General features: G+C 36.2%; 2 protein-coding genes across 5 annotated transcripts in view; both read left to right on the top strand.

The window, feature by feature from the left end:
- B3GLCT (beta 3-glucosyltransferase) overlaps positions 1 to 27,856 on the top strand; it is a 238,226-nt gene that overhangs the window by 199,320 nt on the left and 11,050 nt on the right. The window contains exons 18-20 of the mRNA XM_077868187.1: positions 10,441 to 10,574; positions 23,367 to 23,488; positions 26,465 to 26,695. The gene's annotated coding sequence lies outside the window, so the exon portion shown is untranslated. The remainder of the gene's footprint in view (positions 1 to 10,440; positions 10,575 to 23,366; positions 23,489 to 26,464; positions 26,696 to 27,856) is intronic.
- LOC144295731 (ankyrin repeat domain-containing protein 26-like) overlaps positions 1 to 27,856 on the top strand; it is a 76,715-nt gene that overhangs the window by 37,809 nt on the left and 11,050 nt on the right. For 2 of the 4 annotated variants that reach the window (XR_013362814.1, XR_013362817.1), the window contains exon 2: positions 10,441 to 10,574. The gene's annotated coding sequence lies outside the window, so the exon portion shown is untranslated. Of the gene's footprint in view, positions 1 to 10,440; positions 10,575 to 23,366; positions 23,489 to 26,464; positions 26,696 to 27,856 lie in introns of all 4 variants that reach the window. The other 2 variants (XR_013362815.1, XR_013362816.1) reach the window with 2 other exon arrangements.

Genomic DNA, 27,856 nt, shown 5'->3' with positions numbered 1-27,856 from the left:
TAAGGGCACCAAATCAAGAAGGGGATACACAAAGAAGATATTCTGTGGAACATGGACATTTGGGACATGAGGAAGAGGACCCAGACTAGACCAGGACGGTCCCCTAATCCACCCTGGATAAGGATTGTCATTGATCCCTTTAGTAGGGAAGAATTCCAGATTCATACCATCCCCCACTGTATACACATTGAGTTTATAGCCAGTTTCATCTGCCCCTGAGTATATACATGGCCCATTTGTAGTGCCCTTACCTTTCTCCCTATTCTGGATTCCCACGTCTCTTCCCAGCAAAAATTCTATTTTTCCCCCCTTTAAGATCCCTCTTCCAAAACATTCCTCAGGATTTCTAATTGTATTTTCATTGGTAATCTGAATATCCCTACTTCTAGGAAGGTAGAAGTTCATTTTCTTCCTGAAGCCTCTGGAAGGAGACACAGTGACTTACATGCTCACTAAAAACAAAGCTCACATGCTTTACAACCTCTCTGGCCTCATCTCCATGCTCTGGCCACCTCCCACACAGGCCACTCCCCACATGGCTACTCATCTCCTCTGGATCACCACTCCACCAGTATTAGAGCACAAGTGACATGGTTTTGTTCCTTTGGACCACAGCCCCCTCCTTTCTGGAGCATACTCCTCCCCATGGGAGGGAGAGCATGTTGTGGGTAGGTGGGCAGAAAAGTTGGCTCAGGGACACACAGGATATCCATCCTGTCTGGCACATCTGCTTCACCATGCCCTGTCAGATCCAATGGGCTAAGCTTCCTTATTCACAGGAATTTTTCTCTTAGGACTCTACTTCTCTTTAGTCTGGCTTCCTCTGGGGACACTCAGTCCAGCAGAAATATCTAAATATACATTGATTTCACATGTCCCCACAGGGTTCCTGCTCCATCAGGTACATCAAGAGATATGTCCAGATATTGCTATCAGTGACAGTTAAGAATTTTCCCAATGTTCCACGACAGTTAAGAACGGTCTGCCTGGAGCATCACAGCTGACCTCTGGGTCAGAGGTCATGAGTTCTAAGGTTTCTCAGGTGTGGCCTGGATAAAAATGCCCTTTTACATGCATATAAAAACCTATATAATTTTCATTTTGATGTATGTGTTCTAGTCCTATTAAGTGTATTGTTTTGCTCTATTTTCATATAAAATCCTAACTTAAAGAATTCTAGAAAAAAAAAAAAAAGAATTCTAGGTATTTTTCTAGGCCCATAAATGGATTGGGTAGGCCTGAAGACTAGGCTCCCAGAGTTTAGGAGCCCGTTGGGCAGCATTCTTGCTAATGAGGCTGATTTCTGCAGGGGATGGAGTACTGACGTAGGGTGGGGGGTAGGAGCAGAGAGGGAAGTTGAACAGGCATCAGGAACCTAGGAAAAATTTGGGTTAATTTTCCAAAAATTTGGAACTTGGTCAAAGTTCTGTCATGATCTGCTAACAGTCATGGGCAAGAAAAGGACATAATATTTAAAACCCTAAGTTAACCATTTTTTTCATCGTAGAACTATTTTTACTTTGAGATATTAAAGCGGAAGGATACATAAAACTACCGTTTAAAGAATAATTATTAAGCAAACACCTATATGGCCTAGATATGTGTTTCCTATAAAGGCAGAATATAGTCCTTGAACTTGACTGATGTGAGAGCTTGTAGGGCAAATAGGGTAAAAGGCTTGGTAGAACATGTAAAAGAATAGCCGGGAGGGTCGGAGGTGAGTAAGAATGAGGTGGGGATGATGGCGTATGATTGCTTCGTGGTACATACACACCAAGGTCTGAAAAGACATTGATCAGGAAGGCATGAAACCAGGAACAGTAAACCAGGAGCAGCAGATCTGGGCTTTTGTTCCCCCACCACCTGGGTCTTATTGGGCATGTGACTGAACAGAGCACTTAAGCTCTGCTTGAGCCCTGCTTTCTGCTTTCTGCAGAAATTGAGCCCATTGAGCCCTGCTTTCTGCATCTATAAAACAGAGTAATTGTACTGTCTCTTCATGTTCCATGAGATTGTTGTGAAAACAAAAAATGTAAGTTTACTTAAGTCCTTCAACAACTGAAATAGTATTAAGTTTAAATTCTATTGCTTCTTCTTATTTTCTCCTATGTAACTCACTGTTTAATAGTATATGAAGGTGAGTTTTAGAATCTGATTATAGCTCTTAATTATTTTGAGGAACTGGGCTAGGTTTTGGAAAATGTTCTCAATCTCTCAAAACATCTGGTGAGGATTAGCTGAGGAGTAGCCATGGTGACAATTTGTGAGAATCAGAACAGCTGTCAAGATGGAAGTCTGGCTATGAACTAGTCAACCCACTGTAAACATACCTCCTACCTACTGTAGAAAAGGCTCTGCTTGCTCTTTGACATTGGAGTTGTTTTTTTCAAACACAGTTTTGAGACACTTGTTGGTTAGTTTTGTTATTGTAAGAGCTGTTTGTTCTTATTCTACCAGGGGTATTGGATTTTGTGGTCTCTGCCTTTGCCTAAGGGAGGATAATTCCAGCTCACCACTTTGGCAGACATTTTGTTAGAGTTAAGAAGTACCTTGGTTATATTCCCAGTTTTACAATTAAATAGGGTGTATTGATATAAGACAAAGAAGACACTGCAACTCCAACTAGTTGGCTTTTAAAAAATATATTCTAGAAATAAGTTAGCAAAAACACATATAATTTCAGTGTAGCTTTCTGGGTCAAGATTTAGAGTACCTTCCACGGGCTTCCATCCCAGTCTAGTTGAGAACAGGCACACCTGACAGTTTAGTGGAGTGGCTAAGACCCTAGGCTTATTGTTACGCAAATCAGGAGTAAAATGTTGGCATATATCTTTCCAACTATTTTTCAGAGTGCAATAGGCAAAATAAATTTCTTTTTTCTTTTTTTTATAAAGGTAGGACAATATTTTATGTCTCAGTAAATTGTGTTTCTAACTTAATTTATAGAAATCAATAGTCTACATTATTTAATATCAATCTGTAGCTTATAATGTCTGCATAGTATTTTACTGTATATATTTAACCAGCCCTCTTAATCTTTATTTAGATTGCTTTCAATTCTTTGATTTTGTCTAAGTATAGTTGACACACATCTTATAGTAGTTTCAGGTACAACATAGTGATTACATAAGTTTGTATGTTATGCTGTGCTCACCACAACTGGAGTTCCCATCTATCACCATGATTACAATACCATTGACTACAATCCTTGCACTGTACCTTTTGCTCCTATGACTTACTCATTTCATAACTGCCAGCATGTGTCTCCCACTTCCCTTCACTCATTTTTTCTATTCTCCCCTCAGGCAACCACTAGTTTGTTCTCTGTATTTATGGGTCTATCTGCTTTTTTACAATTGTTTCAATGGTTTTGGTTTTTAGATTTTACATATAAGTGAAATATGGTATTTGTTTCTGTCTGACTTATTTCACTTAGCATAATACCCTCTAGTTCCACCCTTGTTGCCTAAGATTTAATTGTTTGCTTTTATTAATACTGCTGCAAGGGATCCCTGGGTGGCGCAGCGGTTTGGCGCCTGCCTTTGGCCCAGGGTGTGATCCTGGAGACCCGGGATCGAATCCCACGTCGGGCTCCCGGTGCATGGAGCCTGCTTCTCCCTCTGCCTGTGTCTCTGCCTCATTCTCTCTCTCTCTCTCTGTGACTATCACAAATAAATAAAAAATAAATAAATAAAAATTAATACTGCTGCAATTAATAACCTCATAGAAACTACTTATTTCTGATGATTTCATTAGTATTAAGGATGGAGAGGAATCTTTTCTAAACCTGTATGATTATTTAAAAAGTTTTTCATAACACTGCAAAATAACTTCCAGAAAAGTTATCAAGAAAGAAGAGAGAACAATATTTCTGTACTGATAGAAATGACCTAGAAGAGAGAAAAACTGATGTTTGGTAGTAAGGGCAGCATAGTCAAAACAATGTCCTTGAGGAAGTAGAGTATGGGATCTTAGTGCCCAAATGGAGTGGGGGTGATTTTAAATAGAAACAAGGAGAACTTATCTTTGGTAGAAAGCAGGAAGGTACAGTATGTGGGGGAAGATGCTAGAAGGTTGACAGTGTGGTGATGGGAGAGAAACTCTGATTGCTTCAAATTTCTTAGAGAAGTAAAAAACAAGGTCATGAGTTAGAGTGAAGGCAGTAGAGAAGATGAAAGTTTAAAAGGAAAAGATGGTAAACTATAGTTGATTCTCATTATTTGTGGATTTAATATTTGCAAATTCACCCATTTGTTACAATTAACTTGGCACCCCCAGGTCTGTACTCTCAGTGTTTTCAATTGCAGATACATGCACACTTAGAACTGTGAAAAATTGTTGTCACCCAAGATGTACACTCTTAGCTGAGACTGAACGAGATGACATTCTGCCTTTTTGTTTCAGCTCTCATACTATAAGAAAGTGTCTTTTTCACGGTCTACTTAGAGCCAGATTTTTAGCATTTTGTGCTTTTTATTGGTGATTTTGCTGTTTACAATGCTTCCTTCCAGGCATAGTGCTGAAATGCTGTCTAGTGTTCCTAAGAGCAAGGAGGCTGTGGCATGCCTCATGGAGAAAATACGTGTACTAGATAAGCTTTATTCAGGCATGAGTTATAAAGCCATAATCTGTAAGCTCAATGCTAATTAATCAATAATATATATTAAATAAGATGTTTTTAAACGAAAACTGACAAAAAAAGTGTTATATGCTACCAGTTGATGAAAATGTAGCCAAAAGCTTACGGGAACCTGACTCTGTATTTCTGCTAGGAGCACTGGTTCAGTATGCATTAGTTCACTGTTGCTGGTGACTTCAAAGGATGTAACTGTAGTGAATAACAAGAATTGACTGCACTTTTTTTAGAAGAACAGGAGAGTGAATGAAATAGGGAAGTATAAATGATTGACATCGTAAAGCAAGGGTCCAATTGACTTAAAATTATAAATTTGACCAATCAATCACTGTGATTGTGTGTTTTCCTCTAGTCATATTAGCTGTACAGATATATATGAAATATGCAGACAGTGGGTTTTGGCTAGGATTGTGATTTTGCCAAAAGAGTATGGTGATGCCAGGCAGAAATTGAGGGGTTGAGAGTGTATGCAAGTGAGTGGTTATGATAGTGCCCCTTATGGCTTATGTCTTTGTGTGTGTATTTTATTTATATATATTACTAATTTTTTCAGTGTAGAGGATGTCAAGCATATCTTTGCCTCAAGATGTGAGTTTCAAAAGGTACTTATTTCTAACATTCCTCCATAAGAATAAGGACTGCTTCCCAAGACACATAAACTATGATTAATGTATTTGATTAGGAGAGACCAGAATTTGACAGCAGCTACTGATGGACAGCCATCTTTCATTGCTTACTTTATATTCACTGAATACTTCCCAGAAAATCAGACATCATACAGATTTATATCTTTTTCAGTGTGGAATTCAAGATTTTTAAGTTTTCTGAACTCAATTTGTCAAGATTAGAATCCATGTTTCACCAAATACTAGCAAGATAAGCTCATAAATCTGGTGGCTATGTTGTGGTTTATTAAACCCAGGTAAGACAACTATTAATATCATCAAATTTTATTTGTCATACTCAATGAAACTTTCTCCAGCAGACCACCACTACATTCATCAATTGAAGCTTTAAAAAACAAAATCTTCCCCAATCAAGAACTAGTAAATTGGAAGACTAGAACAATTTATGTTAGCTAAAACCACCAAATTTTAAGTTGAATATATTGTTTAATATGCCATTGTAAAAAATTATTAATGTTAATGGTATATATGTGTTAGTTAAAACTTATTTTCCTCCAAATTTCAGAATTCTATTATAAGTACAGCAACTTCATTTGGCATAAAATTTTCTAGAGAATAAAAAGAGGATATATTCTGACTCATCTTTGAGGTTAGCCAAGTGTGGCACCAAATTCAGACAAGGATCATATAATAAAAGAAAATAGTATTATCTTTATCTATATATATCACTCATTTAGTTACATAAAAAGTCCTAGGCATGGTAAAAGTATACTAAATTCAATAATATAAAGGACAGAAATTATACTCTGACCAAGTTGGGCAAATCCTAGAGATGCAGGAGTGGTGACTATTAGAAAAATCTCTAAATGCCTGTGTTCTCCTCTAGGCTTTTGATAGATTCCTGCCTCACACTTAGGTCTTTTATCCCTTTTGATTTATATTTGTGTATGGTGTAAGAAAATGGTCCAGTCTCATTTTTTTGCATGTGGCTGTCCAATTTTCCCAGCACCATTTATTGAAGAGACTGCCCTTTCTCTTTCCTGCTTTGTTGAATATTAGTTGACCACAGAGTTGACACATGAGTGGCCCATTTCTGGGTTCTCTATTCTGTTCCTGATCTATGTGTTGGTTTTTGTGCCAGTACCATACTGTCTTGATGATCACAGCTATGTAATATAGCTTGAAATCAGGCATTGTGATGCCTTCGGCTATGGTTTTCAAAATTCCTTTGGCTATTTGCAGTCTTCTCTGGTTCCATACAAATTTTAGAATTATTTGTTCCAGCTCTGTGAAAAATGTCCATGGCATTTTGATAGGTATTGCATTGAATGTATAAATTGCTCTGGGTAGCATAGCCATTTTAACAACGTTTATTCTTCCAATCCATGATTACACCTCTCTTCCTCAATTTCTTCCATAAGTGTTCTGTAGTTTTTCGAGTACAGATCCTTTACCTCTTTGATTAGGTTTATTCTTACATATCTTATGGTTTTTGGTTGCAGTTGTAAATGGGAACAATTCCTTAATTTCACTTTCTTTTGTCTCGTTAGTGTATAGAAATGCAATTGATTTCTGTGCATTGATTTTATATCCTGCCACATTGCTGAATTGCTGTATGAGTTCTAGCAATTTCGGAGTGGAGTCTTTTGGTTTTCCACATGAAGTAGCATGTCATCTGCAAAGAGTGAGAGTTTGACTTCTTTGCCAATTTGAATGCCTTTTATTTTTGTTGTCTGTTTGCTGAGGCTAGGACTTCTAGTACTATGATGAACAACAGTGGTGAGAGTGGATATCCCTGTGGTGTTCCTGATCTTAGGGGAAAAGCTCTCAGTTTTTCCCCATTGAGAAAGACACTCACTGTGGGTTTTTCATAGATGGCTTTTATGATACTGGGATAGATAGAACTTTTATGTTCCCTCTATCCCTGCACTATGGAGAGTTATAATCACAGGATGCTGTATTTTGTCAAATACTTTTGTCTGCATCAATTGGGAGGATAATACGGTTTGTGTCCTTTCTTTTACTAATGTGATATATCATGCTGATTGATTTGTAAATGTTGAACCACTCTTGCAGCCCAGGAATAAATCCTATTTGTTTGAGGTTAAGATATGGGCAGAAGACATTTCTCCAAAGAAGACATACAAATAGCCAACAGACACATGAAAAAATGCTCCGCATCCCTTGGCATCAGGGAAATATAAATCAAAACCACAATGAGATGTCACCTTATACCAGTCAGAATGGCTAAAATGAACAAGACAGGAAACAACAAATATTGGCGAGGATGCAGAAAGACAGGAACTGTCTCATATTTTTGATGGGAATGCAAGCTGGTATAGCCACTCTGGAAGATGGTATGGAGGTTCCTCAAGAATTTAAAAATAGAACTAACCTATGACCCAGCAATTGGGTCAATAAATACTACTAAGTATTTATCCCAAAATACAAATGTAGTGATCTGAAGGCATACCTACATCCCAATGTCCAAAGGAGCAATTTCCACAATAGCCAAACTGTGGAAAGAGCTGAGATTTCCATTAACAGATGAATAGATAAAGATGTGGTATATATACAATGGAATATTACTCAGCCATTAGAAAGTACGAATACTTATCATTTACATTGATGGGGATGGAACTGGAGGCTATTATATTGAGTGAAATAAGCCAATCAGAGAAAGACAGTTATATGTTTTTACTCATATGTAGAATATAAGAAACAGTGCAGAGGATGTCGAATAAGGGAAGGAAAATTGAAGGGGAAGTCATCAGAGAGAAAAGCCATGAGAGACTCTTAGCTATAGGAAATAAACTGAGGGTTGCTTGAGGAGATGTGAGTGGGGGGATGGGGTAATTGGGTGATGGGCATTAAAAAGGTTATGTGATGTGATGAGCACTGGGTGTTATATGCAACTGACAAATTATTGAACACTACATCTGAAAGTAATGATGGCTAATAGTAATATGTTGGCTAATTGAATTTAAATTAAAGCAAATCTCTAAATGTAGTCAACCATATTGATACAGAAGAAAAAAGTACAGACATCTCAATAGGGGCACAAAGGGAATTTGGGAAAATTCTATACTTATTCATGATTTTTTTTTTTTTTTTTTTTTACAAAAAGCTCTTGGTAAAGACATGGTAAGAGATAGAAGATAACTCCTTTAATATGACTGAGGTTATCTTTTCAAAACCTACACCAAACTTCATATGGGTGAAACTGTTGAATCATCCCATTAGAAAATCAAGAACCCATTACTACCATGTCCTTTCTACATTATGTGATGGTTCTGGACAAAGCAGTACATCAAGGAAAAGAATAATATAAGGATTAGAGAGGAGAAAATAAAATTGTCATTATTCACATCAGATTGTCTACATAGAAAACCCAAAACAATCTTATCTGCCTTAGCTGTAAGATATTCATTTAACTTCATTTTAAAAACTTCTTACATTTCTTTCAAGCAGTATACTGTTTCAAACAGTATATTGTTTACTTCTGTGGGAAAATAAAAACAATAAAAATAGACTCAGTAAGAAAACAAAATTAAAGAGATAATATTGTTGCAAATTCTCAATAGCATAATGGAATCATATTTATTTTCAAATGACCAAATACTGACATTTCACGTGGTACTCCTTTAATATATATTTGGAATAATCTGTTTCTTGGAAGTTTGACAGAATAACTGGTTTGAGCAAAAACTGGTGAAAACTGAATAACATCTGTAATCTCATTAATAATAATGTGCCAGGCGATCCCTGGATGGCTCAGCGGTTTAGCGCCTGCCTTTGGCCCACGGCGTGATCCTGGAGTCCCGGCATGGAGTCCCGTGTTGGGTTCCCTGCATGGAGCCTGCCTCTCCCTCTGCCTGTGTCTCTGCCTCTCTCTCTCTCTCTCTCTCTCTGTGTGTGTGTCTATCATGAATAAATAAAATCTTTAAAAAATAATAATGTGCCAATGTCAATTTACTGATTTGGATATTGTGCTATAGTTATAAAAGGCGTCACCATTGGGGAAAGATGGGTAAAGGGTTCATGGGGTTCTATTCCATCCTTTTTTGCAATTTTTGTAAATCTAAAATTATTTCAAGATAGAAATTTAAAAAGAAAACATGTCTTGTTTACAACTTTCATTTAAAAAATTTTAATCAGATAAAAATCACGTAGCACTTATTTCTTAATCTAGCTCATTGTTGCTCACCTTACCTAGAAATGGAATCCCTTAAAAGGCCTGTCTCCAAAAAGCAAAGTTTTCACATTTATGTTTCTCAAAGCTTGCAATATAGAATTTGATCTCTGCAGTAGTAAGGTCATGGGTATTAATAGTTGTTGGCTAAAAAAAAATCCCAGGGAGGTCATTGTCACCTATAGTTTTCTGTCATCCATCCAGATTCTACATTAGTATAAACAATCTATGCTTAATTGTAATTAAAGAGATAACCATGGATGGTATCTTCTACTGAGTGATGTGCATAAAACTTCATAAATATAGTTTAACCCATTGACAAGAGGTAATAATCGGCACATGATTGTAGCAATTCCTCTAACTAGCTATGCATCCTTTGGTTTCTAATACCAATTTGAAATCACTTTGATTCAGTTGGCCATAGCTCCTCAATTCTGTTTCCAGTTTCTGGAGTTTCAAAGATCATTCTATGCTTTAACTTAGAAGTTCTCCCTCTGCTCCCAGGTGTGGAGGCATCTCTGTAACTGACCAGAAGAAACAGTTTTGTCATGTCTCCTGTCAGAGTTGCACTAAATGCACTCAGCCCACTATGTGGCCCTTGGCTTGTCATTTTAATGGATCGCTGGGCAGCTGCTATAATGGGAGTCTATCTAAAAACACCACAATCAGAGACCATCTTCAAGAGATGCTCAAAGAGGAATGAACAGTGTGAGGCTTTTAGTTCTTATCAAATGTCAGCCTTTTTAAAGTTGAGAGTCAAAAAGGCTTTGAAAAAAGTCACCTTGTGAAATGACACAGTTCTATCCACTCTTTTTTTTGAGGGTTAAAGGGTTCAGTTTCATTTATACAATTTATTAGAAAAACTAATAGCTAAGTATTTAAAGCCACTGGGCTACTTTCCATTTTAAAAGTCTATTTCTAATGTTCTAAAATTAAAGTGGCAGAAATATTTTTACACAACATGGCAATTTCTTTTTCTGCCATAGGTTTTCATGTGTGTCTCAGGCTGGCCCACCAGACATATATGCCTGAAATCTTTGTTCTGAAGAGATTTGCCCCAATGATGGGAGAAGAAATTCAAGCACCACTGGAGCATTCCAGGCTGCCAGAGGTCTCTGAGGTAGGAAAAATGAACATGCTTTCCTGTGCCTCTGTACGGTAGGAAAGTAGTAAGAGGAAGAGTTAACATAGTTTGAGGATAGTGCCATGTTCTGAGGTAATCAATGCCCCTCTGGCTGAGAGCCTTTTCTGTATACAGCAAAGGGCCAATCCAATTTTTCTTCCACGGAGCTTTTCTGGATTTTTAATTTTCTTCATACAGAGGTCATCTCCTTAGATTACTAAGAAGTGGGCCACTTGATGGAAGAAAATTGAGTCCATTTCCTCCTTCAGAGAGCATTTCAAGTAAATTGTTTTTTTTTGTGTGTGTGTGTTGTCATATGCTTCATTGAAATTGATTTTATCTAAGTTAATATTAGGAAAATGAATTCTAATGATTTTCAGATATTTCCTACCTATATCCTGTAAACATCTTATTTCCAATGACTCATCCTTGAGAAATAGGTACATTTCATAGATAGATAAAGCAATGCTCATAGAAGACAAGGATCCTTACTTTCAGTTGCCAAAGGTTCTCAGGTTCCGTTACCACCCTTGATTTGACTTGCATCATCTCCATCTTTTCAACTTTGAGGTTAAAGTAATCTCTAATGACCCTGATTTCTGAATCACTTATTTGAAAACCAGTCATTTGAAGCTGAGGAAATAGAAGTAGAATCCCAGCTGACTTTTAAGAGTAACAAGCAGAAATCACTGTTGTAGGCTCTATCTTTACTGGACTTCAATTTAATAAAGTGAGGATGTCTTTCTTACTATTGGAGGATTCTCTAACTGGTGTTTGCATCCCTCACCATTATCATTTTTTTAAAAGTTCTTATTTAAATTCCATTTAGTTAACATACGTTATTGTACTCTGACGGCTGGACATGTAGTACTGAGTAAGGAGGTGGGCCACAGGGACAGAAATAAGTGTGACCCTGTATACATGTCTCCTGTAGTCCCCTATAGATGCAGCTCCATATGATTATGCCAGGAGCCAGCCTCAGAACTCTTGCATCCATTATTCCAAGGAAGACACAACTATCCAGGGTTGACACTCCAGATGAAACCCACTTGCCATCCCAGAGCTAACAAAGGGATGAATTACAGATTCATAGAGGCTAAGAGAGGAAAATGATTTCAGAAATATAGAATATGTTTTTTTTAATGAAAGAAATAAAATGTACTGACATAGAATGAAAGACAATTTAGTAAAAGTGCTAGGAAAGTACATTTAGGAAGGGGAAATGCAGACAAGAACCCTCTCCATCTTGCTCTAGCATATTAGATAAGCCATATATAAATGATTTGCTATTACTTGTTGGATCTTTTTTTTTTTTTTTCAGTTTGGGTAATTGAGAATTGATGATGTGACAGGTCAGCTAATCAATATTGGTGTGTGCCTACTGAGTGCTAGAGACTTTGGTAGACAGTTACAAATAACTAAATAGAAGTATTATCTAATACTGGATAGTGAAAACTGTTGCTTGAACACAATGACTGTCATTTTTAGTGAGTGATTTGGATTTTTTTTCCTGTTAAAAGTTTATGCTTAATCCCCAAAATAAGGCAGCAACATGTAGTGGTTAAGAACACAGACTGTAGCTAGACTGTGCTCTTTGGGTCAAGTCTAACTCTGTCATATTATGCCTTGTTACATTGGGTAAGTTATTCAAGCTTTAAAAATGAGGAAAATAATACCTATATTGTTGATTATTAGTAGTATTAAATGAAATATTTGAACACTGCTCAGAACAATGGCTGGCAAATAGTCCCATGCCAGTTCATTAAATAAACAAAAAAACCTCTCTTAGATTGTGTTAACATGAAATAACTGTAGATATTATCAAATCTAGTTGAATTGCAATAGATATGATTATCTCTGTCTTTTAGTTAAAGAAGCCAAGATCCAGAAATACAAAACATCTTAGCTAAGGATCCAATAATTGGCAAAACTGATATTTATATCCATTTACACTGCATATGGAGGCATGTACAGCCACCATCAACACTGAAACAAGGTCCTCCATAAGCAAAAAGATTACAATTCATTGAAGGCTCAGATAATGATTAGCATTTTTTGGCAATAAATTTTTTTAATTAAGATATGTATATTTTTAGACATAATGCTATTGTACACTTAATATAGTACAGTATAAACATAATTTTTGCATGCACTGAGAAAACAGAAAAAACTTTTGACTTGCCATAGTCACTTTATTACAGTGGTCTGGAATGAAATTCACAGTATCTCTTGAGGTATGCTTGTACAAAAAGCTTAACTGACATGATGGTGAAACCAGAGGGGAGAACTACTGGTTCCTTTGCCCTGGATAATGATACCCAACATTGTCAATAATTGGATTATTTTTTGTGTGGTATCATTCCACTGACTGAATTTGATTGTTTTGTCTCTAAATCATTTTACCCGCATGACCATAATTATCACAATAAAAATAGCAAACATTCATCATCAACAAAAGTTTCCATATATCCCTTGTTTCAGGCAATCACTGATCTGCCTTCAATAAAGAAAGTAGTTTATAGATGAGCTTGTATTTTCTAGAATGTTATATAATGGAATAATACAGTATGTCCCATTTTTTTGGTCTGCTTTCCTTCATTCATAAATGTTTTCAGAATCATTTATGCTTTTGCTTTTTATTGCAGAATAATAACCCACTGTATAGTGTTATAGGTTGAATTGTGTATCCCCTACCACCCCCAAAAAGATATGGTGAAGTCCTGACCTCCAGTATTTGAGAATGTGACCTTATTTGGAAATAGGGTTTGCACAGAGGTAATCAAGTTAAAATGAGGTTATTAGGGTGGACTCTAATCCAATATGACTGGTGTTCTTATAAAATGGGAAAATTTGTACACAGAGAAATGCACAGAGGAAGGGTGATGTAAAGTCTCAGAGAGAACTTCAAGTCAATAAATTCCTGAGGCAACCAGAGGCTAGGAAAAAGACCTAGATAGGATGGATCTCCTTCATAGCTCTCAGAAGCAACCAACATTTTGGCTTTCTAGCCTCCAGAACTGTGAAACAATAAATATCTGTTGTTTAAGCCACCCACTGTATTATGGCAGCCCTAAGAACTAATACATGTGAATAAACAAAATGTTTTTGTCCATTTAGCTCTACTGATAAACATTTGGGTGGTTTTCAGTTTTGAGCTATTAATAAAGGCTGTTTTGAGCTACAGCTTTGTGTAGATATACACATTTCTTTTGGATAAGTATTCATTTCTTTTGGATAAGTATCTAGGAGAGGAAGGATGGATCACGTAGTAAGTACGTGCTTTTTCAAGACACTACCAAACTCATTTCCAAAATGATTGTACCATTTAAAAATCTGACCTATGATAGGCAGACCATGAGAGTTCTATTTCCTCCACATCCTTCCCAGTAGTTGGTTTGACCAGTCTTTTTGATTTTAGACATACTAATAGGTGAGTAGTGGTATTTCACTGTGATTTTAATTTGCATTTTAATAATAACTAGGAATATTGAGCATCTTGTCATATGCTCATTTACCATTTATATTATCTTCTTTGGTGAAGCATCAGTTGTTTTTGCTTATTTCACTGGGTTGTGAATTTTCTTATTACTGTGTTTTGGATATTTTTTTATAGGTTCTGGATATAAATCATTTATTGATTTATATTTTCAGACTTAAAAAATTTTTGACTTTCTTTTATACTTTGCTTCATATAATAACTCAAAGTGAATTATAGTCCTGAATATAAAACTTAAAGTTATAAAACTTCTAGAAGAAAGCAAGGAAGAAATGTTTATAACTTTGGGTTAGGCAAGATTTCTTGAATAGGACACCAAAAGCATGATCCATAAATCAACAAATTGATAAAATAGACCTTATTAAAATTAAAAATGTCTGCTCTTTAAAAGACTGTTTAGGGGGCACCTGGCTGGTTCAGTGGTTGAGCATCTTCCCTCAGCTCAGGGCATAATCCCGGGGTCCTGGGATCAAATCCCACATCAAGCTCCTCTCAGGGAGCCTGCTTCTCACTCTGCTCTATGTCTCTGCCTCTCTCTCTGTGTCTCTCATGAATAAAGTATTTTTTTAAAAATTAAAAAAAAAAGACTGTTTAAACTGATGGTTACTGGAGAGGAGGGTGGGCAGGGATGGGTTAAACAGGTGATGGGGATTAAAGAGGGCACTTGTGATAAGCACCAGGTGATGTATATAAATGATGAATCACTAAATTCTACACCCATAACTAATATTAAACTGTACATTAATTAATTGGAATTTAAATAAAACCTTGGAGGAAAAAAAAGATAGTTTAAAGAATAAAAAGAAAACAAAATGAATGAAAATATTTCCAAAACATACATCTGTACAAGACTTTTATCTATAATATTCTTGAAACTCAATAATAAGAAAATAACTCAATATTAAAAATGGGCAAAGAGGGGATCCCTGGGTGGCGCAGCGGTTTGGCGCCTGCCTTTGGCCCAGGGCGCGATCCTGGAGACCCGGGATCGAGTCCCATGTCGGGCTCCCGGTGCATGGAGCCTGCTTCTCCCTCTCCCTCTGCCTATGTCTCTGCCTCTCTCTCTCTCTCTGTGACTATCATAAATAAATAAAAATTAAAAAAAAATTTTAAAAAAAATGGGCAAAGAATTTTTCTAGGCTGTAGCTTGTCTTTTATTTTTTTCCACAAGTTTAATAGTTTTAGATTTTATATTTAAATCTATGATTTATTTTGAGTTAATTTTTATCTATGGTATGAAGTATAAATTGAAGTCATCTTTTTTGCATAGGATATCCATTTTTTTTCATTGAACTGTCTTTAGAGGCTTTGTACCTTGGCCAAAAATCAGTTGTCAATATTTGTTGATATGTTCATATAATTTTGGAATCCTTCTTTCTATTGATTTATTTATCTTTATGCCAATCAAGACAATCACTGTCCTGATTACTTCTGTTTTTCTTTTTTTAAGAATTTTATTTATTGATTCATGAGAGAGAGTCAGAGACATAGGCAGAGGGAGAAGCAGGCTCCCTGTGGAGAGACTGATGCGGGACTCGATCCCAGACCCCAACATGACGACCTGAGTGGAAGGTAGATGCTCAACTGCTGAGCCACCCAGGCATCCCACTTCTGTTTTATAATAAGCCTGAAATCAGGAAAAAGTTAATTGTCTAACTTTGTTTTTCTTTAAAAATTTGTTTTAGCTAATTTAGATTTTTTTTTTTTTTGTATTTCAATATAAATTTTAGAATTAGCTTGTCGATTTCTACCAAAAAAATCCAACTGGGATTTTAATTGATATTGTATTGGATATATACATCAATTTGGAAAGAACTGACACCTTTATTTTAAAAAGATTTTATTTATTTGAGAGGGAGAGAGAGAGCATGGACAGGAAGAGGGGCAGAGGGAGAGGGAGAAGCAGATGCCCCGCTGAGCAGAGAGCCCTAGCCAGATGATGCAGGGCTGGATCCCAGGACCCTCAGTCATGACCTGAGCTGAAGGTAGATGCTTAACCAACTGAGCCACCCAGGTGCCCCAGAACTGACATCGTAACAATATTGAGTCTTCAGAGCCATGAACATAGCCTATTTATTTTGGTTCTCTTTAATTTCTCTTATTGTTTTATAGTTTTCAGTGTACAGGTCTTACATACTTTTTGTTAGATTTATTTCTAAGTATGTCATATTTTGGGATGATATTTTTTATTGTAATTTCTTGTAAATTTCAATTTCTGATTATTGTTACTACTTAGAAATGCAATTAATTTTTTGTATATTAAACTTGTATTCTACAATCTTGCTAAATTCACTTACTAGTTCTAGTAGATTTTATTTATTTTGATGAAACTTCAAATTTTCTACATAGATGGCCATGTTATCTACAAATAAAGAATTTTACTTCTTTTTAAATTGGAATGGTTTTTATTCCCTTTTATTCGTTAATCACAGTACTTAGAATCTCCAGTACTATAATGATCAGAAGCAGACATTTCTGTCTTAATTCCTGGTCTTAGGGAGAAGTATTTAATCTTTTACCATTATGTGTGATATTTACCAGGTTGAGAAAGCTTTCTTCTATTCCTAGATGCTAAGAGGTTTTTTTTTAAAATCCGAATGAATGTTGGATTTTATTAAATGCTTTTTCTCCATCTATTAACATGATATTTTTTTCTTATTTAGTTTGTTAATATGATTAATCAGATTGATTTTCTAATGTTAAGACAACCCTATATGCCTGGAATAAATCCTACAGAACTTGTTGTGTTTTCCTTTTAACATGTTGTTGGATTCAGTTTATTAAAAGTCTTTTTTAGAATTTTTATCTACATATTCTATACATTTTTGATAAAGGAGTATGGATATCTCTGAATATAAGTTTGGGTTTGTCTATTTCTCCTTATAGTTCTATTAATTTTTCTTCAACTATTTTGAAGCTCTATTATTAGATATGTAAATGACTAGGATTTTTTTGAGTTATTTCTTTTATCATTATTAAAACTTCTTTAACTCTGGTGATATCCTTTGCTCTGAATTATACTTTTTATGCTGTTAACATAATTACAACAGATTTTTTATAACTAATATTAAGATGGTCGAATTTCTTCTATTATATATATTGGTATAAATAAAAGGATTCTATATATATGTATGTACACGCACATGCACACACATATGTAGATACACATGTATAGTCTTGAATGGCAGCATAGGGTTGAATCCTGCTTTCTTATCCAACATATATAAAAACTATTTTTGAAGACATTTAAATAAAATGAATCTTATATATCTGATATTCTCTATTCCTTTAAAAAAAATTTTTTTTTTAAATCTGATAATCAGTTACCTGTGCCTGGAGGACATCCTTTAACATTTATTTCAGGCTAACAGTGAATTATTTCAGCTTTTATATGTCTGGAAAATGGTTTATTTTGCTATGATTTTGAAAGATAGTTTCACTATGTATATGTTTCATATAGTAATTTTTATTTTAGCACTTTTAGAATGCTGTCTACTATCTTCTTGTTTGCCTTACTTCCAATAAGAAATCTGATGTCACCCTTACTTTAGTTTCTCTATACCTGACAAATCTTTTTTTCTGATTTTAAGATTTTTCTCTTTATCATAGTTTTTGAGCAAGTTTGTGTTGATTGAGCCTGTTGGTTGTGGGAGTTCATAGCATTTATCAATTTGGGAGATTTTTTTCCCCCCTACTATTTCAAATATTTTCTTTTTTTCCTCCTCTAGTTTAGAGATTCCATTGACACTAATACTATGTTTCTGGAAGTTATCCCACAGTTAACTGGCTCTTTTCTGGATTCTCTTTTCTGCATATTTCAGTTTGGATAGTTACTATTGCTTCTGTCTTCAAGTTCAATAATCTTTATTTCTAATAATGTCTAATCTGATGTTAATCTCATCCAATGTAGTTTTCTCTTAGATATTGTAGTTTTCATCTCTAGAAATTTGATTTGGGTTTTAGAAATATTGTCTTAGGGATCCCTGGGTGGCGCAGCGGTTTAGCACCTGCCTTTGGCCCAGGGCGCGATCCTGGAGACCCGGGATCGAGTCCCACGTCGGGCTCCCGGTGCATGGAGCCTGCTTCTCCCTCTGCCTGTGTCTCTGCCTCTCTCTCTCTCTCTCTCTGTGACTATCATAAATAAATAAAAATTTAAAAAAATTAAAAAAAAAGAAAAAGAAATACCGTCTTATATCTCTACTTACATTTTTGAACATATCTAATGTGGTTATAATAAATTTTAATGCCCTTCTCTGCTAATTCTTTTTTTTTTAAAGATTTTATTTATTTATTCATGAGAGACACACAGAGAGAGAAGCAGAGACATAGGCAGAGGGAGAAGCAGGCATCTTGAGAGGAGCCTGATGTGGGACTTGATCCATGACCCCAAGATTATGTCCTGAGCTGAAGGCAGACACTCAACTGCTGAGCCATCTGGGTGTCTCCTTTTCTGCTAATTCTAACATCTATGTCAATTCTGGGTTGGTTGATTTTTACTCTCATTATTGGTCATATTTTTCTGCTTCTTCACATGTCTGCTGATTTTTAAATTAGATTCCAGTTTTTGTGAATTTTACCTCATTAGGTGCTGGACTTTTTATCTTCCTATAAATATTAATCTTTTTTCCTGGGATGCAAATAAGAAACAGTTTGATCTTTTTGTGTCTTGCTTTTAAGATTTGTTTGGGCAGAATCAGAGCAGCATTTAACCTAAGGCTAATTACTTCTCACTACTGAAATAAGATACTTAGGAGACTCTACTAATTGTTTCATGGATTATGAGGTTTTCCATTCTGGTGGAAAGGAGTCATGTTCCTGGTCCTGTATGAAATCCAAAGAATATTTTCTCTGATCCATTTGGGGTGGTTATTTGCTAGCATCCAGTAGATTCCTACACACATGCCCTAATCAGTACTCTTCAGAATACTCAAAAGAGGTCTCCTATAGATCTCCATAGTCCTCTCTTTGGGCAGTCCTCCCATATTTGTTATTTGTATTATAAATTCCAGCCACTGGTATCTATGGATGCTGAGCTTAATCTACTCAACTCAGAGAATTCAAAAAACTCAGAGATTCAGGAAACTTAGAGAACCCTTCACTGGATGAACTCAAAGGAAACCATGCCCAGATGCATCTTAATCAACCTCAGGAAAAAATATCTGTAAAAAGTGACAGTTGTATGTAGTAATGCCTAGAGCAACCCCTAAGAAAATAGATAAGACAAAGACAGTAGATAAGATGGAATATAAATAGATAGCTAAATATTTCAAAAAATTCACAAAAGGGGAAAGGAAGAATATAAAATAGAAGGACAAAAAGAAAACAAAATAATGACAGACCAAAACAATAAGTTATCAATAATTATATTAACTCTAAGTGGTCTAAGAAAATCCAATAAAGGAGTGATAATTAAGTTGGACAAAAACCTAAGACTCAAATATATGTTGTGAAGAGAAACCAACTCACTTGAAACATCCTGATATGAATAGGTTAAAAGTAAAAAGAAAAATATGTCACATACAAACACTTATCAAAAGAAAGCTGGATTGTTTCTATTAATACTAAACAAAGTAGACTTTAGAACAAGCAAAATTACAAAGAAGCATTATGTAATAAGAGGTCAATCCACTAAGAAGACATACAATATTAAATACGTATGCCACACATAAAAAATAAAACCAAAACTGGTGTTAAAATACAACTAGAAGAACTGCAAGGAGAAGTAAACCCACAATCATTAACTGGAGGCTTTCAGTTTCCCCTTTCAGTAATAGAACAGGTAGACAAAAAATAATACCATATTGAACAACAACACTCCACCAAAGAACAGCAGAATATACAAATTCTTTCAAGTGCACAGGGAACGCTTAGCAAGATAGAACATATACTGGATCATAAAAAAAACTTAGCATATTTAAAAGTATTGAAATCATGCAAAGTATATCCTCTAACCATAATGGAACTCATCTAGAAATCAATAATAAAAAGATATCTGGAAAATTCTCTGATTCTTAGAAATTAGATAATAATTTAGATAAAAATTGACAAGAAACAATCCATGGGCCAGAGAGCAATTCTCAGGGAAAATAAAACATTTTGAACTCAGTGAAAATGAAAATACAGCATAACACAATTGGTGAAGTAAAACTACCATAGTACTTGGGGCGGGGTGCAGAATATGTCATTAAATGCATATATGAGGAAAAGAGAAAGGTTTCAAATTAATGATATAATTCTACTTTAGGGAACTAGAAAATAAGAGCAAAATAAACCAAAGTTATCAGAAGGAAGTAAATAATGGAAAGCAGAGATCCATAAAATTGAAAAAAGAAAAATAATAAGTACAATTAGAAATTGACTTTTTCAAAAGATCAATAAGATTGGTAAAACTTTGTACAGGTTGACCAAAACATAGAGAGAAAGAGAGAGAGAAGATACAAATTATATCAGGAGGAAAAAAGATGGCATCATTACAGACCCAACGTACATTTAAAGTATAATAAAGGGAATATGTTAAAGAACTCTATACACATACATTTAAACAGCTTGGATGAAATAGAAATTTCTGTAAATACGTAAACTACCAAACCTCACTGAAGAAGAAATAGATAGCTTTTGAATAGTTCTATATTTATTAAATGGATTAATAGTTGAATGGCACAGGTCAGTATGGATACAGAAAACTAAAGACTTATTTACTGAGGTGGGGCTCCTTATTTTGCCCCTGCTAAGCAATATACTGGTCCCCCAAATCTGAGATTTTGATTAATTTATTTAATGAATGGTGTTGAGTAGTAGGTTGAGAACTACAGGTTTTAAACAAATGTCTTAAAAATAGGAGAATGATAAGTGGCTGTTAAGGTCTTAATCTCCTTAAATCAAGGGGATTTTGGTAAATGTGTTTTGGAATAGATATCTACTTAGAATAGATAGCCTCTAGAGCCAGGGATAGTAACCAGGAGGATGTTACTGAAATGTGGTGGTAAAGATTTGATCTCTAGGCAGGCAGTTTTCAAAAATGAATGTAAGGGATAAATCTAAAAACTGGTATAGTTTATGTATAACCACATATTTATTTTTATTTTTCCCCAAGTAAGGTAATTTTCTACATAAGATAATACACAGCTCTACTTTTTGGGTAAAAGGCATGTACTCAGTAAGCATTTCTAAGGCATCTGGAAAGAGCTCCCTAGTTCAATACCCTTTTCCCTCATCTGTTCTAGATAGTTAGACATGTTTTGGACTAGCTTCATTTCCACAATAGGTTTTTTTTTAAAGACATTAAAATGACTGAATTCTCCAGGCAGAAAATGAAAACCCTAAAATAGAGGCAGAATAACAAGTATTACTTCTGTTAAAACAAATATAGAATTTAAATACACAATTGAGCTGCTTCTGTTTGTGTGCTTTAACATTTAAATCTTCTTACCGCCCTACAATAATTGAAATTGCCCAAAGAAAAATAACCAATCTGAGATGGAATAAAACAATTCTGGTGGTCTGAGGAACAAGCACATTAGTCAAGTAGCATTGGAAAAATCCATTTTTGTATGTAATTTTGAGAATAAGCCTTTAGGTCAGCATTGTGCTGAGAGCTAAAACAATGTGGCCAATGAGAACAGCTCTTTTGTGATGTTCTCAGTGTTTCTAACTTTATCCCCATCTGTTTGAAAATTTCTGCAGTGGTGCCCAGAACAGCTTGTTGGTAGCAATGAGGAAGTTTCAAGGGGCAAATTTTTCTCGGGACCAAATTATCTTCAAACTCAAAAGAGAATCAAGGTGGTCTTTTAAGAGCTCACTATTCTAAGTTTTGTTCATGGATCAGCCGCATTGACATATCCTGAGGGCATGCTGGAAATACAGAATCCCAGCCCCCAACCTCCTCCTATGACCTACTGAATCAAAATGTCATTTTATCAAGACTTCCAGGTGACATTACAAGTTGAGACAATGTGTTTTTTTTTTATGTTTTTAAAATTTAAATTCAATTTGCCAACATACAGCGCATTAGTTTCAGATGTAGAGTTCAGTTATCAGTTGTATCACATGTGCTCATCACATCATGTGCCCTCCTTAATCCCCATCACCCACTTACCCCATCCCTCCTCCCATGTTCCCCTCAACGGTCCTCAGTTTGTTTCCCAGAGTTAAAGAGTCTTCATGCTTTGTTTTCCTCTCTGATCTTTCCCCATTCAGTTTCCCCTTCTTTTCTTATGGTCACTTGCACTATTTCTTATATTCTGCATGTGAATGAAACCGTATGATAGTTGTCCTTCTCAGATTAACTGTGTTTTAAGCTCTTTGATAAGTTTTTGTTGGAGGGTGGTTTGAGAGACAAGAAGTTTACATATCTTAAGAGACAAGTGCTGATTCTTTAGGTGAGGGTTTGGGCATTGTAGCAGTGTGGCAAAACAGCATCCAGGGACGATACAGAAGATGAAAAGGCCTCTGCTTACAGTATCAGACAGGTGGTATCAATGCTTTCTTCAAAATCCACCAGTTTTTGGAAGTATGCATTTATGATTTAACAACCACGCTCAAGGAGTCAGTCTTTCAGCACTTTATCAGACCAAGAGAAAATGATTAGATCTGCAAACAGTATAATACACGAAAAAAGAAGTATCTCCTTCCCATAGGAGGGACATGGAATGAAAAAATTCGGTTTGTAATTGACAACCTGGAGAGATGCTGAATGATACACTAGGGTCCAAATTCAGTCTTTCTCCAATTTTCAAAGTGCAATCCTGGCCCAAACCTCTGGACACACACAGAACTCTGCCAGTAACAGTTTGTGCAGGATGAGGAAATCTTCCCTTGTCAGTCTCTGGCAGTCAAGACCCCTCTACTTCATTTGAAGATTAATTTTCTAGTTAAATCTTCATATTCTTTGTTCTCAAATATCTTTTAGGAGGAGAACAGACAGATCTGGATGATCTAGATGAACTTGGCCAAGTGATCTCACATGTCGATAGGGCAATGAGTGAGGCTTGGGTGGGGTGGAGCTCCTCTCCCTCTTTTCTCCTTTTGGATCTCTGTTTCTCCTCCTGAAGCAGCTACTCTCATGACCTTTAGTTGGCTTATTAGTGGAATTCCATTTAGACATGACTATATAAGTGACTTCTAAATGTCAAATAATAAGGATGATTTAACCATCTGCTTTTATTGATTGCTTACCCTGTCATCTTAGGACTTTCTTATGGTGCTCTGCTTGGATAGTTAAATGTTCTTCACTGAATCATTCTCAAAGCTTCTGAAAGCTCCCAACAATGAATAATCACATATAACCTTCACAGAATCCCCGTTGCGGTGTCCTGATATTAGAGACAGTAGAGAACAGGGGAAGAACACTGCCTTGGATGCCAGACACATGTGCCTTAGCACTTTAGCTTGGTTACTCCTAGCTGTGCCTCTTTGGGTAAGTTGTTTAAACCTCACTGAGCTTCAGTTCCTCACTGTAATAGGGGAAAAATTATATCTATTGCATAGTTTTCTGTGAGGATTCAGAGATAAACATAAGTCACTCAGCAAAAACATAGGCACTTATTAAGGAATTAAGAAGATTACATTCCCTTTTCCTTTGTATGGTGAATAGTTTAGTGTAGTTTCCCTAGAGTACCTAGCATAAGTCAAAACTTCGGTGTCAGTTTTGCTGAGGGGGTGTAATACAGGGAAGCAAAAGTGAAGGAACCAGGTAAGTGAGGTAGGGGATGAGAGAAAGCAAGTACAAAGGAGAGCATTCCAAACTGGTCCAGACTTTACCAGGAAACTAGTACCAGGAGCAACTTACTGGTTGCTCAGTCACATAGGACAACTCCCAAGAAGGAAAATGGAAATACTTAGTCCCAGAACAGTCTCTCGGGGAGGAAGAAGGGAGAAGAATCTGTTGGTTCCTTGCTATCTCCTTTTATTCACTGAATAGTCTCTTCTTTCCACCACTAGGGTGTAACTCTTCCACATTTCTGGTTATTTTTTCCCCAAGAGCAGTGGCATTTAGGTAGTTAAAGGGTATGAGCCAGCAACATTTTGTGCCTGCCTTTTTTGCATACTGCATTTCTGAAAGACACATTCTGGAAAGCCAGTGGGATAGGTGGGTTGGGGAGCTTATGAAGCTTCTCACATCAGCACTTTAGTAGTGACAGCAAAGCACAAGGGCAGGGAGAGCCCTGAAGCATGAGGCCAGAGGTGTGAGATCAGGCATGGTTTGGTCCTGCTTGTAGCAACATGGGAAATCCAAAGTGGCTGCTTACTGAAGCAAGGCCAAGTGCTGGGCAGCGAGACATCAGCCTCCATCATGAGGGCAAGGACAGAGCTCAGCAAGCTTCTCTTTAGTAAAGATGGACATCACCTCATGGTATCAACAAGAATGCCATTGGTACCAAGTGATATTCCTGGAGGGTCATCTGTATCACCAAGCAGACAACATAGCCAAGCAAATCTGAGAAATGCACAAACTGGGTCTGGTATTATGAGAATAGGATATGAGCTTTCAAGAGTTTATGAATGCGAAGGGATACAAATTTGCTCACTACACAGACAGGACCTAGAGCAAGTTTATTTTTAGGGCCCGTCTCATTAAAGCTCAGGAAAAGAGCTTGGGTTTAGAGATGTTGATGTGCAGAGTTAACTTGTTCTCTGACTTCAGAGTCTATGCTCAACCATGTAACTGTACCACCTGCCTCCACACAGACATGGCACTAAAGCTGAGGGACTGAGGATTGTTGCCCAGCTCATGCAGAGACAGGGCCTCAGGTCTTAGCATACCTGCAATGACAGAACAAGCGGCTGTGGGAAATGTGGAAGACATTGAAAAAAAAAATTTAGAAACAGAAAGAGAACCAAGGGGGAAATCAAGAAATTAAGCAGGGCACTTGTGATTAGCACTGGGTGACATATGAATTGTGGAATCACTATACCGTACACATGACACTAGTATAATACTGTATATTAACTTCACTGGAATTGAAGTAAAATTGAAATTTAAAGTAAATTGATTTGAAAAGTTTTTAAATAAAAAATAAATTAAGAAACAAGGAATTTTTAGGTTGAAAGGAGTAATTGTCACTTCTAGGTGATATGGAAGCCAATCAAGTATAAGAAACCAGGAATAAAAAAAAGATAATGGAGAGGCACCTGCGTAGCTCAATTGGTTAAATATCTGCCTTCAGCAGAGGTCCTGATCTCAGGGTCCTGGGATCCATCCTTGGGCTGGGCTCCCTGCTCAGCAGGGGCCTGCTTCTCCCTTTGCCCCTCTCCAATTGCTTGTGCTCTCTCTCTCAAATAAATAAATAAAATCTTAAAAAAAAAAAAAAGACAAAAGAAACAAAATGGTGGAGTTTTGTAATTGCTGCCCTGTCCAGAACAAATTCTGTGGCAAGATGGGGGCTGGGAATATTGCTAAGGATTGAGCAGTGCAATAGAAGTGAGGAAAGAGAGCTAGTGGTTTTTTTTTTTTTCTGAAAATATTTGTACTCAAGATAGATAAGAAAACAAGAAAAGTTTTAGTAGCTTGAGGAGAAGCAGAGTTGAGGTAAGGTGTATATATTTTTAAATACCATAATTCATTTATTTCATCTGCCTTGATATCATTACCTGTTTCTGGTTGTTGACAATTAGAATAGTGCTGCTATAAATATTCTTGTAAGTGTCTCTGGGTATATGTGTGTCCCTGTTTTGGTTGACAAAATCATCTAAAATCTTACTGTGTGTGCATCTGCTTGCTCTGTAAATTACTGGTAGAGGTATGTTAAAACCCATAGTACATTACTGATATATACTTCCTCTTTTGTTAATTTTTGCTGTGTATGTTTAGAAGAACATGAAAATTTAGAAGAGTATATTTAAACATACACAGATTTAGAATTTTTTATATCTTCTTGGTAAATTGAACTTTTAATCTCTATGAAACTTCCTTTTCTTATCTCTAGTAGTATTTCTTGTCTCTAATCTGATATACACTATATTTTGCTTAGGGTTTGGAAGGAAAATATTTTTTCTTTTTATTATAATATCTTTATTTTGTTAAAGATTTTATTTATTTATTTGAGAGAGAGAGAGAGAGAGAACATTAACAGGGGATAGGCAGAAGGTGAGGGAGAAGAAGGCTCTCCACTGAGCAGGGAGCCCAATGACATGGGGCTTCATCCCAGGACCCTAGGATCATGACCTGAGCCTAAGGCAGATACTTAACTGAGCCATTCAGGAGCCCCTATAATATCTTTATTACCTTATATGTAAGATGTGTTTATTATAATCAGAATAATATTGTTTTTTAATCCAACTTCTCTGATCAAATTTTCCCACTTGTAAAGCATTTTAATCTATTTATGTTTATTAAAATGACATAGAAGCAAGGTATTTTTTAAGATGGTGGAAGCATTTGTTCTACTTGCAGGGACAGAAGAATGAAAAAAACTAAAAAGGTTGGAAAAATAAGAAGAAAGGAAATTGAGACTGACAGCGCATGTTCTAGAGCTGATGGTAGTGATATTCAGAGTCCAGAGCATGAGACAAGGGGTCATCTTACAGAGGAAGCCAAGGAGGATTGGTACAGATCAGTGTTTGGCGGTGGTATAAAAAGATGTTTAAGAAGGTAGTCTCTGCAGGCCTCTGGTTTTCTCCCAAGGTAGGAGAAAATTATTCTACTAAAATATCTATAAGCAGAACTGAGAGTTTTAGGGACATGGAAAGGTTTTGCAAGTGCTACCAATAGTTTATGGGAAAGGCAACTGTAAAATCCCCCTCCAACTAGATGCTAACTTGCTTTCCCTGGGAGTCCTCAACTCCCACATCCTCTATGTCCACAATGTCACAGCTGTGAGAGTGTAACTTTCCCAGGTACTGCTAATGCTGCCGTTGGAATGAAACCTTGGAAGGAGTCAATGTGGAATGGTAGAAGGAGGACATTTTTATTCATCCCTCTGATTTCTGTCTTATGTGTAATCCAATTTGATCTGGCTTTTTTTCCCCACACAAGCTGGTACCTCTGTATGCACTGTCATAATCTTCTATTTATAGAGTGGCTTATTTAATACATCTCAGCTTGCATTCACTGCATGGTGAGATGGCTGGGGGTAGGCTAGGTGCTGGAAAGCTTATGATTCTCTAATACTGACCTCTTTTTGGCTTTACATTTTGTTGGTTTTTGGCTTTTCAACTTCTGCATCCTTAGGATAAAATCCTTGCTACTTGGTGAGACAGAAGAATGCAGTGGTCAAATTCACAAGCTCTGAGGTTAAATTCCCTAGTTTCAAAACATGGCTTCATCCTTTACAAACTTTATCACCTTGAACAAGTTCTTGACCTTCTTGGACTTGATTCTTTATTTGTAAAATGAGGATAAAATGATACCATCCTCACAGATTTTTCATGAGGAGAAAATGGCATACATGTTGTTATGAATAGTTTAAGCTGTCATCTTGGTTAGACCATAGTATCCAGCTATTCATTTAAACACTAATCTAGGGATTGCTCTGAAGGTATTTTGTAGATGCGGTCAATAACTGCAATCAAAACATTAAATAAAGGATATTATCCTCCACAATCTGAGTTAACAGCATCCAATCAGTTAAAAAGCCTTAAGAGTAGCACTGAGATTTCTTCTGCTTCAAGATGGCAGCATCAGCAGCCACCTGGAGCTCTCCAGCCTACCAGCCTGCCATATAGATTTTGAACTTGCCAGCCTCACCAATGTGTAAGGCAATTCCTTAAAATAGATCTCAGTGTGTGTATATATATATATATCCCACTGGTTCTGTCACTCTGGAGAATCCTAATACATACATGC

This window comes from Canis aureus, chromosome 24 (assembly GCF_053574225.1).
Source record: "Canis aureus isolate CA01 chromosome 24, VMU_Caureus_v.1.0, whole genome shotgun sequence".
NCBI classification, from domain to species: domain Eukaryota; kingdom Metazoa; phylum Chordata; class Mammalia; order Carnivora; family Canidae; genus Canis; species Canis aureus.
The sequence above is the reverse complement of the archived record's forward strand: the minus strand, read 5'-3'. Positions and strand labels throughout refer to the sequence as shown.